This window comes from Sander lucioperca, chromosome 9 (genome assembly GCF_008315115.2).
Source record: "Sander lucioperca isolate FBNREF2018 chromosome 9, SLUC_FBN_1.2, whole genome shotgun sequence".
Taxonomy (NCBI): domain Eukaryota; kingdom Metazoa; phylum Chordata; class Actinopteri; order Perciformes; family Percidae; genus Sander; species Sander lucioperca.
Genome location: NC_050181.1, coordinates 25,678,589 through 25,693,337, shown reverse-complemented (window position 1 = coordinate 25,693,337; position 14,749 = coordinate 25,678,589). Strand labels below are relative to the sequence as shown.

At 41.0% G+C, this 14,749-nt stretch overlaps 1 protein-coding gene and 1 long non-coding RNA gene across 3 annotated transcripts in view; both read right to left on the bottom strand.

Moving 5' to 3' along the window:
* LOC118495754 overlaps nt 1-14,749 on the bottom strand; it is a 257,782-nt gene that overhangs the window by 160,141 nt on the left and 82,892 nt on the right. The window lies entirely within an intron of this gene.
* Nucleotides 1-14,749, bottom strand: part of basp1 (brain abundant, membrane attached signal protein 1) — a 59,847-nt gene that overhangs the window by 27,164 nt on the left and 17,934 nt on the right. The window contains exon 1 of one of the 2 annotated variants that reach the window (XM_031292150.2): nt 8,003-8,126. The exons of the other annotated variant lie outside the window; for it this stretch is intronic. The gene's annotated coding sequence lies outside the window, so the exon portion shown is untranslated. Of the gene's footprint in view, nt 1-8,002; nt 8,127-14,749 lie in introns of those variants that run through there. 2 annotated transcript variants of the gene reach the window in all.

Genomic DNA, 14,749 nt, shown 5'->3' with positions numbered 1-14,749 from the left:
GGGGAAACTGAGCAGAGAACTTCAGCTGAAACGATCCAGCTCATGACCATAAGTCAAGGACTTTTCCTGTGAAAAAGACTGTTGTATTTCCTCTTCCCGGCCTCTCTCGTTCATTAGCACAAGCCCCGTGGTTGGACCATATTTGGTGTTGTTTTAAACTGCCTGCCTACCAGATGGATGCTGTTTAAATGTCAGTGCAGTTCAGATGGTGTCAGGTAAATTGTCAATCCCAAAATAAGGTCACCACATTTAGATCATTTCCTGTCATCTAAACTTCTGCTGTTTTTTTTTCTGCATCAGAAATCAGAAAAGGGTTTGGTGCCACAATAAGTTACACTTATGTGGAATTTGCCTTGGTGAATGGTGCAAACAAACATTAAAGTGCTCATATTATGCTTTTTGGCTTTTTCCTCTTTCCTTTATTGTGTTATATATCTTTTTTGTGCATGTAATAGGTTTACGTACTGAAAAGCCCAAAGTCCACCCCAAAGGGACTTACCATCTCCAACAGAAAACACTGTTCACAAACTGCTCCAAACAGCTCTATTGTAGTCCAGCCTTTACTTCAGAGACAAACGTGGTCACTTTGTAACACACGTTATAATGCTCACCTAGCTGCTAGCATGGCACGCCCTCATACTCTGCTTCTGACTGGCTAGTAGTCCTTACCTAGGTACTGTCAGGGCACACCCTCATACTCTGCTTCTGACTGGCTAGTAGTCCTTACCTAGGTACTGTCAGGGCCCTCATACTCTGCTTCTGACTGGCTAGTAGTCCTTACCTAGGTACTGTCAGGGCACGCGTTCATACTCTGCCTCTGACTGGCTAGTAGTCCTTACAGTATATAAAAGACTAAATCATGTACTCATCAGACTCCTCCAAAGACAGTCAAGGGAGGGATTTACTATGATGATAACGGCCACATCAATCCATCCTATTCCTGTTCCACCTCCCATACATAGGTCATGTTTTGTTTTTATGCACAATCTACACTAACTTCCTGTTTTAATTTCTTAACTCACTGTCTGTCTCTGTTTCAGGTCACTTGTCTTTCTGTCTTTGTCTGCCTTCCCGCCTGTGTGATTATACCTCCCCTTCCCTGATGTGTGCCACCTGAGTGTAATCGTAGTCGATTCGTGCATCCAGATTGCCAGTGAAAGTGTGTAACGTAACGTAGAGTGTAAGCAGCGTTGCCAACTCTCAGCTAACGTCACAGTCCGATACCGCCCAACAGTCTATGGCTAACCAAGATGGCTACGCCCGTAACGGCAAACTCGACGACTCATACCAGATCTCCACAAACCAATGGGTGACATCACACATGCTCTGTCCATTTATATTTACAGTCAATGGTTTGAACCAAGTAGGACCCAGTCAGGGATATGAATATGTTGTTCAGGCCCTTTTCATGTAATCTTTGGTTTTACAATCACTGTTTGCACTGATCATAAATCGATTCAGAGTGTCCGTTTTTGTTGGCAATAAATATGTGTAAGAAAACCAACATTTAAAATCTCATTAGGGTGAATTGCATGACCAAAAAAGGTTACGAGATGAGCAGAAATGATTGCTTCATATTTGTGTGGTTGTGTCTTTGTTGGGGTAAAGGAATGAAGATGAATCTTTAATCTGTGTATTAATCACCAGCTTGTTCTTTTGGGGCAATAAAATATATCTTATCTTGTCTTAAACAGTCCCTAACACGTGCACCTTGTCCTTGTTTGAGTAACGTTTTCTAATAACTACAGTGGCCCGCTGATTTTAGGAAACTTGAGCCTTTTTTTAGAACTATTAAGAATTAAACTATATATTTGTGAGATGTTTTTGAAGCTAAACATATTCAGTAGGAACCAACAGGCAGGAAGTCAGAGACATACTTTTCTTGGGATTTGTTGACATAGGCAAAAAAAAAGCATCCATAGTTATAATATCCAGCTATGGTTGAGAGGCACAAACTGGCAGAAAAGCAGAGAGAAACAGTGGTCAGTATATAAATAGAATCCGTGTTTCTGTGCCACTTTAGCAGCTCCACCTCCAACACGTTTACAGGACTGAACTTGTGGTTTGTGGTACTGTTCACCACTTCTGGTTCTCTGGCACACTTATACTATCACCTTATAAATCATGTGTTGTATTATTTACAATGTGTTCAACATCATGGTCATTATTCACCACTGCAACCTTCATCAGTATTTGTGGATACCTAGTCTCGCATTGCCAGACCTTCCACCACAGCGCTGCAGAGGAAGGTCTGGCTAGTCCAGCATTCTGGGACGGGGGAAAAACATGCTCTGGTTTATTGGCATTTCTTAAACCAATCACAATCGTCTTGGGCGGTGCTAAGCGTCGGACGCAATGACGGTGCCGCTGCAAAATAGCCTCGGGAAGGAACTTGTTTTGGTGGAACGTGCAAGTTCAAAAATTGTTTTAGTCGTGCAAAAGAAAACTCAGATTGGACAGATAGTCTAGCTAGCTGTCTGGATTTACCCTGCAGAGATCTGAGGAGCAGTTAACCGTAGTCCTCAGAAATCCACCGGAGTTTAGAACGCCAGCACAAAGTAAGAGGAAGGTGACGGACATCCGGCCGAAATGAGGGACAAACGGCAGATCTTCTGGCGACACCGGAGCAATCCCGTAAATGAATTATCGCCGATATAGACTAGTGGATGACAGATCCTTTGCAGCCTTTTTTGAGAAACTGTATCTCCCCATTTGTTCTTCTTATTCTCTCTTTGTCTCTGAAGTGGTTTTTAGAGCCCCGTAAGCTAATCCTGCTTCCATGTCACCTGGTAAATGTCAGAACGTGGCTTCGACAAATCTGCACCACCTTCTACATTTAAGGCTTTTAGCTATTGCCCTTCGAAATCCGGCAGCAGAATGAGAACAGTTTTGTCTATCAGCAGCATTACAGAAAGCAGAGGAAGAGGTCAAAGTGGTAATGTTTTGGCAATAAAACACTCCAGTGTAGACTTAATGTGAAGAAAAAAAGACCTTGAAAGACGAAACCAAGTCACTATGAAGGGTAGAAAGGTTTTCCTCTTCACACAAAACCAAAAGTAGCCTACTTAACCTTTTATATCAAAGGCTTTGTTAGTTATCGTGTTGCTTTTACTTTCCCACACATTAATTCCATCATTACAAAGGCATTCTCAGTGGCCAAGCCTTACCCAAACTGACAGAAGAAATTCTCATCAGAGAGTTTTCCAAAGATAAGACACAGGTCACAGTGAACTGCAGAAAACTCTATATAAGACCTGTAGCTTTTGATGTTACGGTGTAACCTCTTGGGTTCCAAACTTTCTCTTTGCTTCAATAAACTTATGGAAAAAAGCAGGAAAAGATATATGTAAAATAAATGTAGTCACACAGTGGAAAAAACTTATACTCTATGATTTTTATTTCTCCTGAAGTTACTTAAGGGCAAATTTAAAAGGAAATGTTGCAGTTTAATAGTGACGGGAGACTCATTAGACTGCTAGAACCTGCTGCTGAAGGTACCAGTAGGGTTTTTGGTAGTTTTATATCATGATAATTGAAATAAATTAATCTGAAAAATGTTTCACAGACCCTCTGGCAGAGTGCCACGGACCCCATTTTGAGAATCACTGCTTTAAAGGTTGTACTGTGAAGAAGTATCTGTGGATTAGAGGATGGATGGCCCGATCCGAGCCCGACGGGACCCGACGGGCCGGGCTGGGTTCGGACAGATATTTAGAAATGATGTTCGGGTCAGGCTCGGTCACATCAGCACGATAAGGCATTTTAGATTTAAAAAAGCTTATTATGTATGCCTGTGTTAACGTGCGCTTGTTGCCCTGTGTGAGCTGATGCTCTCATCTGTTGACATTTCTGAATGCCTTCCTACAGTTGCTTAATAAAAGCTTTCCACACAAACAAACGTACGTGTGTCATTAGTATGAGAAAAAATGAGATTTTAACTGTCGGGCTCGGGTCGGGCTCAGACATAAATATCTTAATGGCTGTCGGCCTCGGGCCGGGTTCGGTTACTGCTCTGTCGGACACGGGCCGGGCTCTGACAGAAAAATGTGGCCCGATCTGCACTCTACTATGGATAAGTGCAAAACACAACTGTCCCTGAGAGTCAGAAATTATCTTATACATCTATTAGTTTTGACAAAGCAGTAGACCTATTTTATTTCTGTGTTTCCAATTTTTTTAAATCTCTGCAAACTTACCAAATAACAAAACAAACTGAGGACAAGTAAACACAGGAAGAACTGGTAGCTTGTCAATCTTCCGCCAAAATATACGTATTACATTACACCCTTCATGGTTGAACAAATGACGTATTTTACCATTTAACTTGGAGGACTTGTTACTTATTTAATTTAACCTTGAAGTTGTGAATTAAATCACAACTTCCCAAAGATCATGCTTTGGGATCAAATAAGTTTGTTTGCACGACTTAAACAACTTTTGAACGTCCACATGGTCCACCAAAAGAAGTTCCTTCCCGAGACTATTTTGCAGAGGCGCCGTTGAAATGCCAATAAACCAGAGCACGTTTTTGTCCAATCCCAGAATGCTGTGGGGACTAGCCAGACCCTCCTATGCAGCGCTGTGGAGGAAGGTCTGGCAATGCGAGACTACTGACTGACATGTTTAATGACAATAACAATGCCTAATGACCAGCAGAGATAAAGTTCAAGACTCATTAAACATCAAATGAAATTAGAATTAATGAAGAGAAACTGTAACTATGCACTGTGTTTGTGGATGTTGGCCGTCAGCCTCATTCTTCCTCCACATACTATCTCGAAGCTTTAAACAAACAAAAAGTTTAATTTGAAGAAGACGGAGAAGCTGCTGAGCTTTTCAGTTTGCTTTATTCCTCACTGTTTGGTTTATGTGATTTCCACTGTTTACTCTGGACGCGAGCCAATGGATTTCCATAACTCTTGTTTCTTTCCTGTCCGGGTTGTCATGAACTTGATGAACCTTGATATGACAGATTTGGTTTTCGAAAGAAGCAGAAACCCGTCACATCCTCTGAATATGAAGCTGAAACAACTCGATTGAGCACTGACTGGTATAGATAAGAAAGCAATAAACAAACGCATGCATGTACTTCTGATATACAGTAGTAGTTCATTCTAAGTTGATTCTAAAAATGGGAAGCAAAATGTTTTGTTACTTGCCACCAAACTGTCAAATCAGAAGAGCAGCTCATAAAAAAGCACTTAAGCATTTATTTACCTCTTTATGATAATTAAACTTATTGCATGTTCCCAAATCGTTTCTCTAAAAATAGCAGCAAAGTCCTCAGAGGACTCGCATCCTCTGGGAAAATACGGCTCTCTGGCAATAGAAAGTGGAGCATGTCCACATAAAACAGAACATTTTTCCCACTGAAAACACCATAATTACTAAAGATTTAGTTATTTAAAGTGAGAGTTCTCCATGAGGAAAGACAAATCCCTAAACAGCATTAGAGAATCCTTGGTTCTATGAGTTTTTTTCCTGGACAGAACTATGAATCGTAACATAAATAATTCATATTATGTTTGGTTAATGAACAGAAGACGATTGGTGCCTTTACGATGATCAGTCTCGGCTCAGGAGGTTTTGTTACATAATCTTTCATTACTATATTTTGATTGTTTGTAGCAAACCCTAGCTTTGGGGTCCCCTGCTGGAGCTGCTGCCCCCGCGACCCGACCCCGGATAAGCAGGATGACGATGAATGGATGGATGGATGGACACTGTTCTTAATTTCTTTAAACTTTGTTTAAACCCGTTACAAGTTAATAATTAGCAAAATGTCTTTCCGCTTCAGAAATGTTTGTCCTTTTGATAACAGGCCTTTTTTATTGTAGACATTTTGACTCGTCATAGAAAAAGCAGGGATGTTATAACACTTAACCCAGGCTACTTCCTAATAATAATAATAAAAGGGTTTATTAATGTAGCACCTTTTTACAGGCAAAGTCACAAAATAACTGGACCAATGAGAAGCACACAGCCAGAGATTGTTATGAAACCATTCAAATGTAACTGTACTGTAACTCTTCTGGGTCACTCGTCCGAGCTGATGAGGTAATTGGCAAATTTTTTGAATGTCCTGCAAACGGGACCTGAGAGGGTTGCAGAGGTGTCCCTGCCCCACATGAAAATGCCATCGCTAAGTGTTGATATTGTGAGCAATTACTTGAAAAGGGCAAGTGGAGCTACAACTCTAAACTATACGAGCCTTTCCCTAATATTATGTGACAGGAAGACACCCGCTCTATATTTGCATTTGTTTGTTGCGAGCGTGATAATTTATCACACCATGTTGCAGATGGATAAACCAATTATCCTGAAATACTGAAAAAGAGCTGAGAAACTTAGTTATTGATTATCGTTGTAACTTGTTAGAAATGATTAATTGCCCAGTGAAACACAAACGCCTCCAACAAATCTGCAGACTTTCTACGTAACATTACATGATTTTTTTTTATCAGCTGTTCCATAAAATGCACTAAGAACGAAGAGAAGAAATTGTGGAATTTGTGTGCTGATGTGTGGACTTGTGTCAGCCACAGATGCCGGTTATTGTAACAGTACTTGTGAATGATTAATTGCACAATATAAAACACCACCAACAAATCTGCAGACATTCTATGCAATAAAGCTTGTTGTAAGTTCATACAGAGACTATTATGCTTCACATTTTCTCTCTCTCTTTTACTCTCTCTCTCAAAGGGTAACTACTGTTTTTTTCAACCTGGACCCTATTTTCCTATATTTTTGTGTCTAAGTGAATGATGGGAACAACAATCTTTGACATTGGTCCAGTATTAAGCGAGATTGCTGCAGTCAGAGGCGGGGGAAACAAGCTACAATGTAAGTTAATAGGGTAATAGTCCAGCTTGTAATTAGCTTAACAAAAGTGCTTGTTTTGCCGCTGACAGACTCAGATTATTATTCTAAGTGTCTGACAACATTATGGAAAGGATCCCTACAGAGATAGACCTTTAAAACATTTTTATGACCTTTCTGTTTAACCAGAAACAGCTCTGAAGTTGCTAGCGCTAAACCCACCAGACTCCATTTAAAAAAACAATACTTTTAGCGTGTATAGAGCCAACATATTCTCACATGTAAATCAGTAAACTATGTGTTTATTTCAACCAAAACAAGAGTTGTGATGGTTGGAAAAGTAGAAAGACGACCCAAAACGGCTTTTCATAGTTTTGTTTCTGTCGACTTTGAATGAAGTGTATTTTATGATGCTAAAATGATGTGGTGGGTTTAGCGAATGCAAAGGAGCTTACTCTTTAACAGAAAGACACAATAATAATCTGAGTCTGTCAGCGGCAAAACGAGCACTTTTGTAAAGGTAAATACAAGCTGGACAATTGTCCTATTAACTTAAATTGTAGCTTGTTTCTCCGCTGCCGACTGCAGCGATCTCGCTTAATACTGGACCAATGTCAAAGATTGTTGTTCCCATCAGTCACTTAGACACAAACACATAGGAAAATAGGGTCCAGGTTTTAAAAAACAGTAGTTACCCTTTAAAGGGTAATTTCAATTACGCGAGATTGCTTCAGTCGGCAGTCAGCGAAACACGCTACCATTTTACTGATTGGGCAATTGCGCAGCTTCATTTTACGTTCACAAAAGTGCTTGTTTTGCCCATGACAAGTTATTATTCTAAGGATTTCTTAGGAGGTCGACCTGTTAAAAAGTAGGATCCTTTTTTTAAACATAGGAACATCCGTGAAATTGTGATTCGCTAAAGCCACCAGACTCCATGTAAATACACAGTCATTTTATCATCGTAAAATACACATCATTCAAAGTCGACAGAAACAAAATTAAACTACGAAGAGACGTTTGGGTGGTCTTTCCACTTTTCCAACAGTCACCACTCTGGTTTGGTTGGAATAAACACATAGTTTACTGATTAACATAAGAAAATTATGCTGGCTCTATACACTCCATAAGTGCTGTTTATATGAAAATGTGGAATTTGTGTGTTGATGTGTGGACTCACGTCAGCCACAGATGTCGGTTATCTCAGGTTCCTCCTGTATGATGTGTTCAGGGAACACTCGGATACTTCTGGTTTTCAATTATTCTTTGTAGGCCGTTGAGATTAGTATTGTTGCTTCTGTAAAATCCCTGATAATCAAAGAACATAAATTCCTGCCGTGTATATTAGGCCATCAAAGGTTGAGCAAAGCAGTATCACACCAAAGGTTAAGGGTTTTAATTCCCATGTGGGCAGAGCTCAGCAGTATTTCTGCTTATGGAATAAGATCAGAAGCTTACATACGTATGTCATCACTTCCTGATTTAACAAAGCAGAACCGGATGTTTGTGACTCAGAAGCACCCAAACTAAATATAACAAATACAGCGTGACCTCATGTTTCACGAGAAGAAGAAAAAATAGGAAGTAAGTGCGCTGGTAAAACGTACTTGTATGAGTCATATGAAATATGATTAATTAATTAATATGTTTTTGGCACAAACTGAAATGTGTCCAAAGCAGAGAGTATTAAAAACCGACGAGAGTGGAAAGTTAGCATCACATATCTTGTGTGTGATCCCGCAATTCTTGCGTGATCTTGTGATATTGTGAGAATGCAGCTGCCGTGCAAGGTAAGGAATATGCACCACTGAAGCACAATAACAACTGACATGTGGCTCAGGTGCTAGAGCGGTCGCCTACCAATCGGAAGGTTGGTGGTTAGATCCCTGGCCCTGCAGTTCCATGTCGTTGTGTCCTTGGGCAAGACACTGAACCCCGAATTGCTCCCGATGCTGCGCCATGGCAACTTTGTATGGCAGCCTCGGCCACATTCTCACTCCAGACTTGTAAAATACGGATGCTTGGTACACTCTGTATGCAACGCACTGGGCAGAGCAGCAGCGCGGTGGCGGGTAGTATGTAAGACCAAAATGCTGCAAATGGAGGTTGGTTGGGGTGGTGGATGGATCAAACAACACAGGACTTTCACCCAGGAAATAGGGCTTTGTGTCCTGTTCTTGTCCCGCGTGTCACATAAACCCCACCCACGATCTTTCAGACCTGCCGCATATTTTTTGCGGAGCGCAGAGCAACTTCTCGCACGCTTCTGGGATGCGCTGCGTCGCAGCTGGTGGAATAACAAGTATCGCCTTGAATGGCGGCTATTGCTGGCGAATCGCAGCTCAGACACGCCTGGTGGGATTTAGGGATTACGTGCGAAAGTTAAAATAGGTCAACGTTGACTTTTGGTTTCACATGGGACACAAAATTCCGGTCTCCTGGGTGAAAGTCCTGTGTTTGTTTGACCGATCCATCCACCCCAACTTCCTACCTACGCAGACTTTGTTGCTATTTATATTACGTCCTCCTTTTCCGCGTCATAACTACTACAGCAATTAGAGGTCCCCGCCACAATAAACAGAAATATCAAAATAAGCTGCTTGTACAAACGACCTATGGGATCGTTGTTTTTAGTGAGGATGATCTCACGTCACATATCACCCTATGAAGTTGATATGACGAACTTGTTAGCAAACTGTTTTAAGCATCCAGCAAACAGAGAGCAACATTAACATTCATATGGAGTTGTTACCTATTGAGTCCAATATTTACTCTACTTTTATCTCTGGTTTGGTCTCCACCAAGTCCTTAGAAAAATATCTGTCCATTTAGCCGTTAAATCAGGTAGTTGCACATTTGTTTTTCTGCGGTTTGGTGCTGGACAGGTATAGTACAAGGGTCTGTTGCTGGTGCAAAGAAGGGTTGATGAGAAAAGAAACTGAACCATACAGTAAAGTTGTGGGTTATATAACTAAAACAATGAGCTGGAAGATGCTGAAAAGCTGTAGAAAATGGGGGAACTGCAGTCGGCTGATGTTTCCCTGTAGATTTGTCACTACAAGCAGCATTTTTCATGTTACACAATTTATCCATTGTTAATATAAAATATTGCTTACTGCAGCTTTAACAATGCACTTTTCAAGAGAACTAAATATGGAGAAAATGTGTAGGTAATGTACAACTCCCAACTGACCTCACCACGAACCACATCGGCCCTCAGAAAATCCGCAATTCAACACCCACACTGTAATTCAATTACATATCAGTGACTATTGAAGCAAATGCTGTATGTAGACAGTGGTAATTGAAGCCGTGCCTGCTCCCTTTTCCTTTGAGTGCAGCTCTGGATGCTGCCAACCCTCTGAATGTCTTCAGTCTGGCAACTTGCCCCTCCGTCTACTAAATTGTGTGATGCACTGCAGTCCACTCAGTCTGTCAAAGACGCTCTGAATCCTCTCAATTAGGAGAGCTGCAAAGTGTAGCCAAAACACCCCAGTGTTTTCATACCACTGAATCTGCCAGAGTAATTTATTTATATATAATTCCAATTTATTAATATTGTCTCTTGGTTTCAAAGAGGAACAAAACAGGAGCTGAAACTCGAAGGCTGTTAGCGGATGCTGCTTCAGAGAGCTGCGAACATTACACATCAGTTTTGCAGAAATAAAAGTCATTGTTTTGTGCTTATTGTTTAGTTGAGGATCCACTTTGTGTGGCATGCATATGGACAACACTGGACTTAATTTGCTGCAATGTCATTTTGTACTAAAGCCGTGTCGAGTATTAAAAAAGAAAACGGCAAAAGAATAATGCATAGCAGTCAGTACATAGGGATGCAAATTTGTGGCTACTGTGGCAGCAGCATATCAATGACTGTTCTTTTTTTCATAAAATATTCATATAAACAGTCCTTTTCAGCCGAGTGAAGGACTGCACTTAAACACTTGAGAAAGCAATGAAAATGCATTTAATTATAGACGAATGAATACGCAAGTCTGTGCCTGATTTAGACACACAGACAACTTGGAAGCAGTGTTTTCATTATTTTTCTCCATAATAGTGAAATGGTACAGAGTGCGATATGGAAGCAGCCTAAATATTTATCATATTTTAATTATGTCAATATTTGATATACAGAAAAGTGACCGATCCAACCCGTTCTCACTCCCAACTCGCCAAATACTGACGCTTGGTCAGTGATTCTCAGCATCAGATACAGACGCAAAAATAACCCCAACCCTAACCCTTTTTTTAACCCCACCAACAATCTTTCCCTAACCTTAACTAAGTGGTTTTGCCCTGCACTTTGAAAAATGACGCCAAATCAGTCCCGACCTAGTGTGTCGAAAAATGGCACCCAAGGGATACCCAAAGCGTCAGATATCACCACGGATGGGATTACATTTTAATTAGTTGAAAGCCCCCTGCGTAAAGAAGACTTTTTGCGTCAGTAACGCCAAAAGACACGTGAAAAAACATTGGTTTTTGATGCGCGGGCAGTAAGAATGTGTTGACCAATCACATCTTTGCAGAGATCTTGTTAGAGTGTTAGCACTCACAACCTCTTCCACATTTCCAAGCCGTTTGGTCAAATCTTGTTTGGTATGGTTCATGTTACAAAAAAGCAATACCTGTAACCGTTTTGCTTACATACTTGGATGCATTGTGTGCTTTGGAGCATCTGTACTCAGTTGTAAATGCAGTTCTGACTCACCCAAGTCTTGATTTGAAGGTACAATAGTTTGTCCTGAAATATACGATAATTCTTTACGATTATTTGTTTTTTTTTAACACCTGGAACACGACTTGAAAGCTACGTTTCTACATAATCTCATAACAGCTGAACAACCCCTAAGGTTTAAGTAATAATTTAATGTGTTTCTGGTATCCTTTTGATATAAACACTTTTCTGTAAACCAGTTATAAGTTAAAATACTTTTTAATATGACGGTCTGGGAAACTGTCTGAGTCATACTTACAGCACAAAATGTTCTCACTTGCTATCAGAGCACATTGTCTGTTCACACTTTACAGAAAACAGTCTACGCCCACACAATGTCCAGTATTGTGTCAGTCTTACAGAAACACAGTATGTGTCATAGATCAGCTGTTCTGTCTTGTCTGTGTTAATGTTAAATGTCTGAGGCTTTCAGCTGATAATGCATCCTCTGGCTGCCATATCGGAGAGTCCGAAATCTTGGGTAATGGCGAGTAATAATGATACTGATTGTTTGAACTTCACAGTTCTCAACAGATTTGATTGCAAAAATACCAGTGGTGGAATGTAACTAAGTATTTTTACTCAAGTAGGGTACTTAGGTAGCCTGGTTGACACCAGACCCTTCTCAGTTGTAACTGAGAGTGGGTCTGGGCAAGGTTCATTCACAGCCCATTTCTAAAGGGGCGTCACCAACGGACGCCGCTCAAATGCCTCTGGGCACAATTGGATAGTCCTTCAACCAATTAGACCAATGATCCGGGTGACGTAGCAGCGACAGCGGCATCAACGTGTTGCTGCGCTTCGGTGGCCGTCATGTTGAATGTAAACAAAAAGCTGCTTGCCGTCCCTGCGCTGTCGTCATCGTGTAAAGCCCGCCTCGACGGTTGCGATTGGTGCCTTGATTTGGAAAAATTGGAAATAGGCTTGAATGGGCTCTCCAGACGGACTTGCAGAACAAATCTCAAATTTGCCAGAAGTTCGTCAGGGTTTTCCCAGGCTAGTACTTAAGTACAAATGTTGAGGTACTTGTACAGTACTTGAGTCTTTTCTTTTCATGCCACTTTCTACTTCTACTCCGCTACATTTCAGAGAGAAATATTGTACTTTTTACTCCACTACATTCATATGATAGCTTTAGTTACTAGTTACTTTACAAATTTTTGCACACAAAACACATGTAGTTTATAAAATAATCCGCTTTTATTATAAATTAAACCACCCAACAATTTATAGGTCTACAAGTCCAGCTGAAATGATTAGACCATTAAACACAACTGTTTGGATCCTTTGCACTTTCTAAAATGGGAGGATTTTTCTGCATTGAGTACTTTTACTTTTAATACTTTAAGTACATTTTCCTGATGATACTTACATACTTCTACTTAAGTAACATTTTCAATGCAGGACTTTTACTTGTAACAGAGTATTTTTTACAGTGTGGTATTGGTACTTTTACTTAAGTAAAGGATCTGAATACTAATACCACTGAAAAATACCCATGTATATTAGGCCATAGGCTTAAAAACTGACCGTGTCTGATTCAATGACGCTGTCAGAAAGCTTGTTGGGTCAATTGCATTCAGGCCGTTATAAATCAGGAGTGCTAAAAGAAAACATCTTACAGACTAACTGCAGCGTTTTGTTATCGTGTCAGAGTGTAATAGAGCAGCTACAAGGGCATGAGGATGTGAATTAGTCGCTGCCGCGTGTCGGCGGAATATCAACGACTAAACTCATTCATCTCCATAAAACATTCAGTTTAAAGTGAAGTCCATTTTCTCCTCAATTTGTCCAAACAAAATGTGCATTCTAATGATCCAGTCTGATTGTCTTTTAGGCTGCCTCGAGGAATATGAATGACTACGCTCATTTTTAATCTCAAGTTTGTTTTTCATTCTTAGATGAGCTTGATGATACAGTGCTAATATCTAATTTCCTTTTATTTATTCTTTTATTTATTCTTCTACGCGTTCATGCTGTCACAAGTGTTTTTTTTTCATTTGGAAAGCTGTTGCCTGATGATTCTTTACTGAGGGCCTTACAGCAGTGTCTGCCATCCTCTCTGATCAGTCCACACGGCAGCCATTTTGAGCAGTACATGCACACTGTACATGTAAGATAAGCTGCAACAAAGTGCACATCATAAACCACAAATCAAAATGGACCCTGAGTAGAGTCGGAGACGGCGCAGAGTGGATGTATAAGTCCTCTCTGGCGTTTCAAAGGGACTCTTCCCAAACTGTTGTGACAGCCGGCTCTATCTTCCACTCCATCACAGGCTCCTGCCAATATTCCTTCCTCCCAACACACACCACCGTCACCATCGCCGCCACCCAGCCTTATATACACGCTGTTAAGACAGGAGACTTCAAGAGCTGTCAAGTACTTGGCTTGCAAACTTTCAAAGGAATCGTCATCTTGTCTCTGCATCTTTTCTCGCCGGCGCGGCTGCATTTAAATGAGATGGCCCACCCGCCTGGCAAGCTGGGTGTTTTTTTGTGTGACATTTTTGACTCAAGACTGGGGAAAAAACAGTGAATTGCCAGTTATATACTTGGATTACTTCCTCAGCTTTGACCTGGCAAGCTGTGTAAACCTGGGGCACGTTCAATTTCAAAACGTTTCCTCTGAAACGGTGTGAAACGGTGTGCAACGGGCTTTGAGTCATGTTTTCTCTTGTTTGGTGGCCATGTCTCTCATTTATTGGCTGTGTCACAGGTGTTACCCAATCAGCAGAGACGTTTGTGTAAACTTGCGGTAATAAAAAGGCAGAGCGGCTGCACACGCAACAGGGAGTTCAACGCACCCCCGTTTCAGTTAAAAAAAAGGGTTGCTATGTTTTGTCGGCTGAACGTGGCCCTGGTGTAGCTGTGGCAGGGTCATTATGGAAACTGGGCATCTGGAACAGACAAAACTAGGGATGCACCAAATCCAGATTTTTGGGGTTCGGCCGAATACCGAATCCACTGGTTAAGATTCTGCCAAATCCGAAACCGAATACCGAATCCTACTCCCAATGGCCTTCTTTTGACTGAAAGTACTGCCAAACTACACTTTTTCTGCTCACGAGTTCCATTTTCACTTTCTCACAGCCTACTGCATTGAACGCTCCACCTACGTAAACACCTTCCCGTAATCAACAGTGGCGTCATTACGGCGACCAGCGTAGCGCGCGTAGTGCAATCGTAGGGTTTGGTTCGGTGGAAA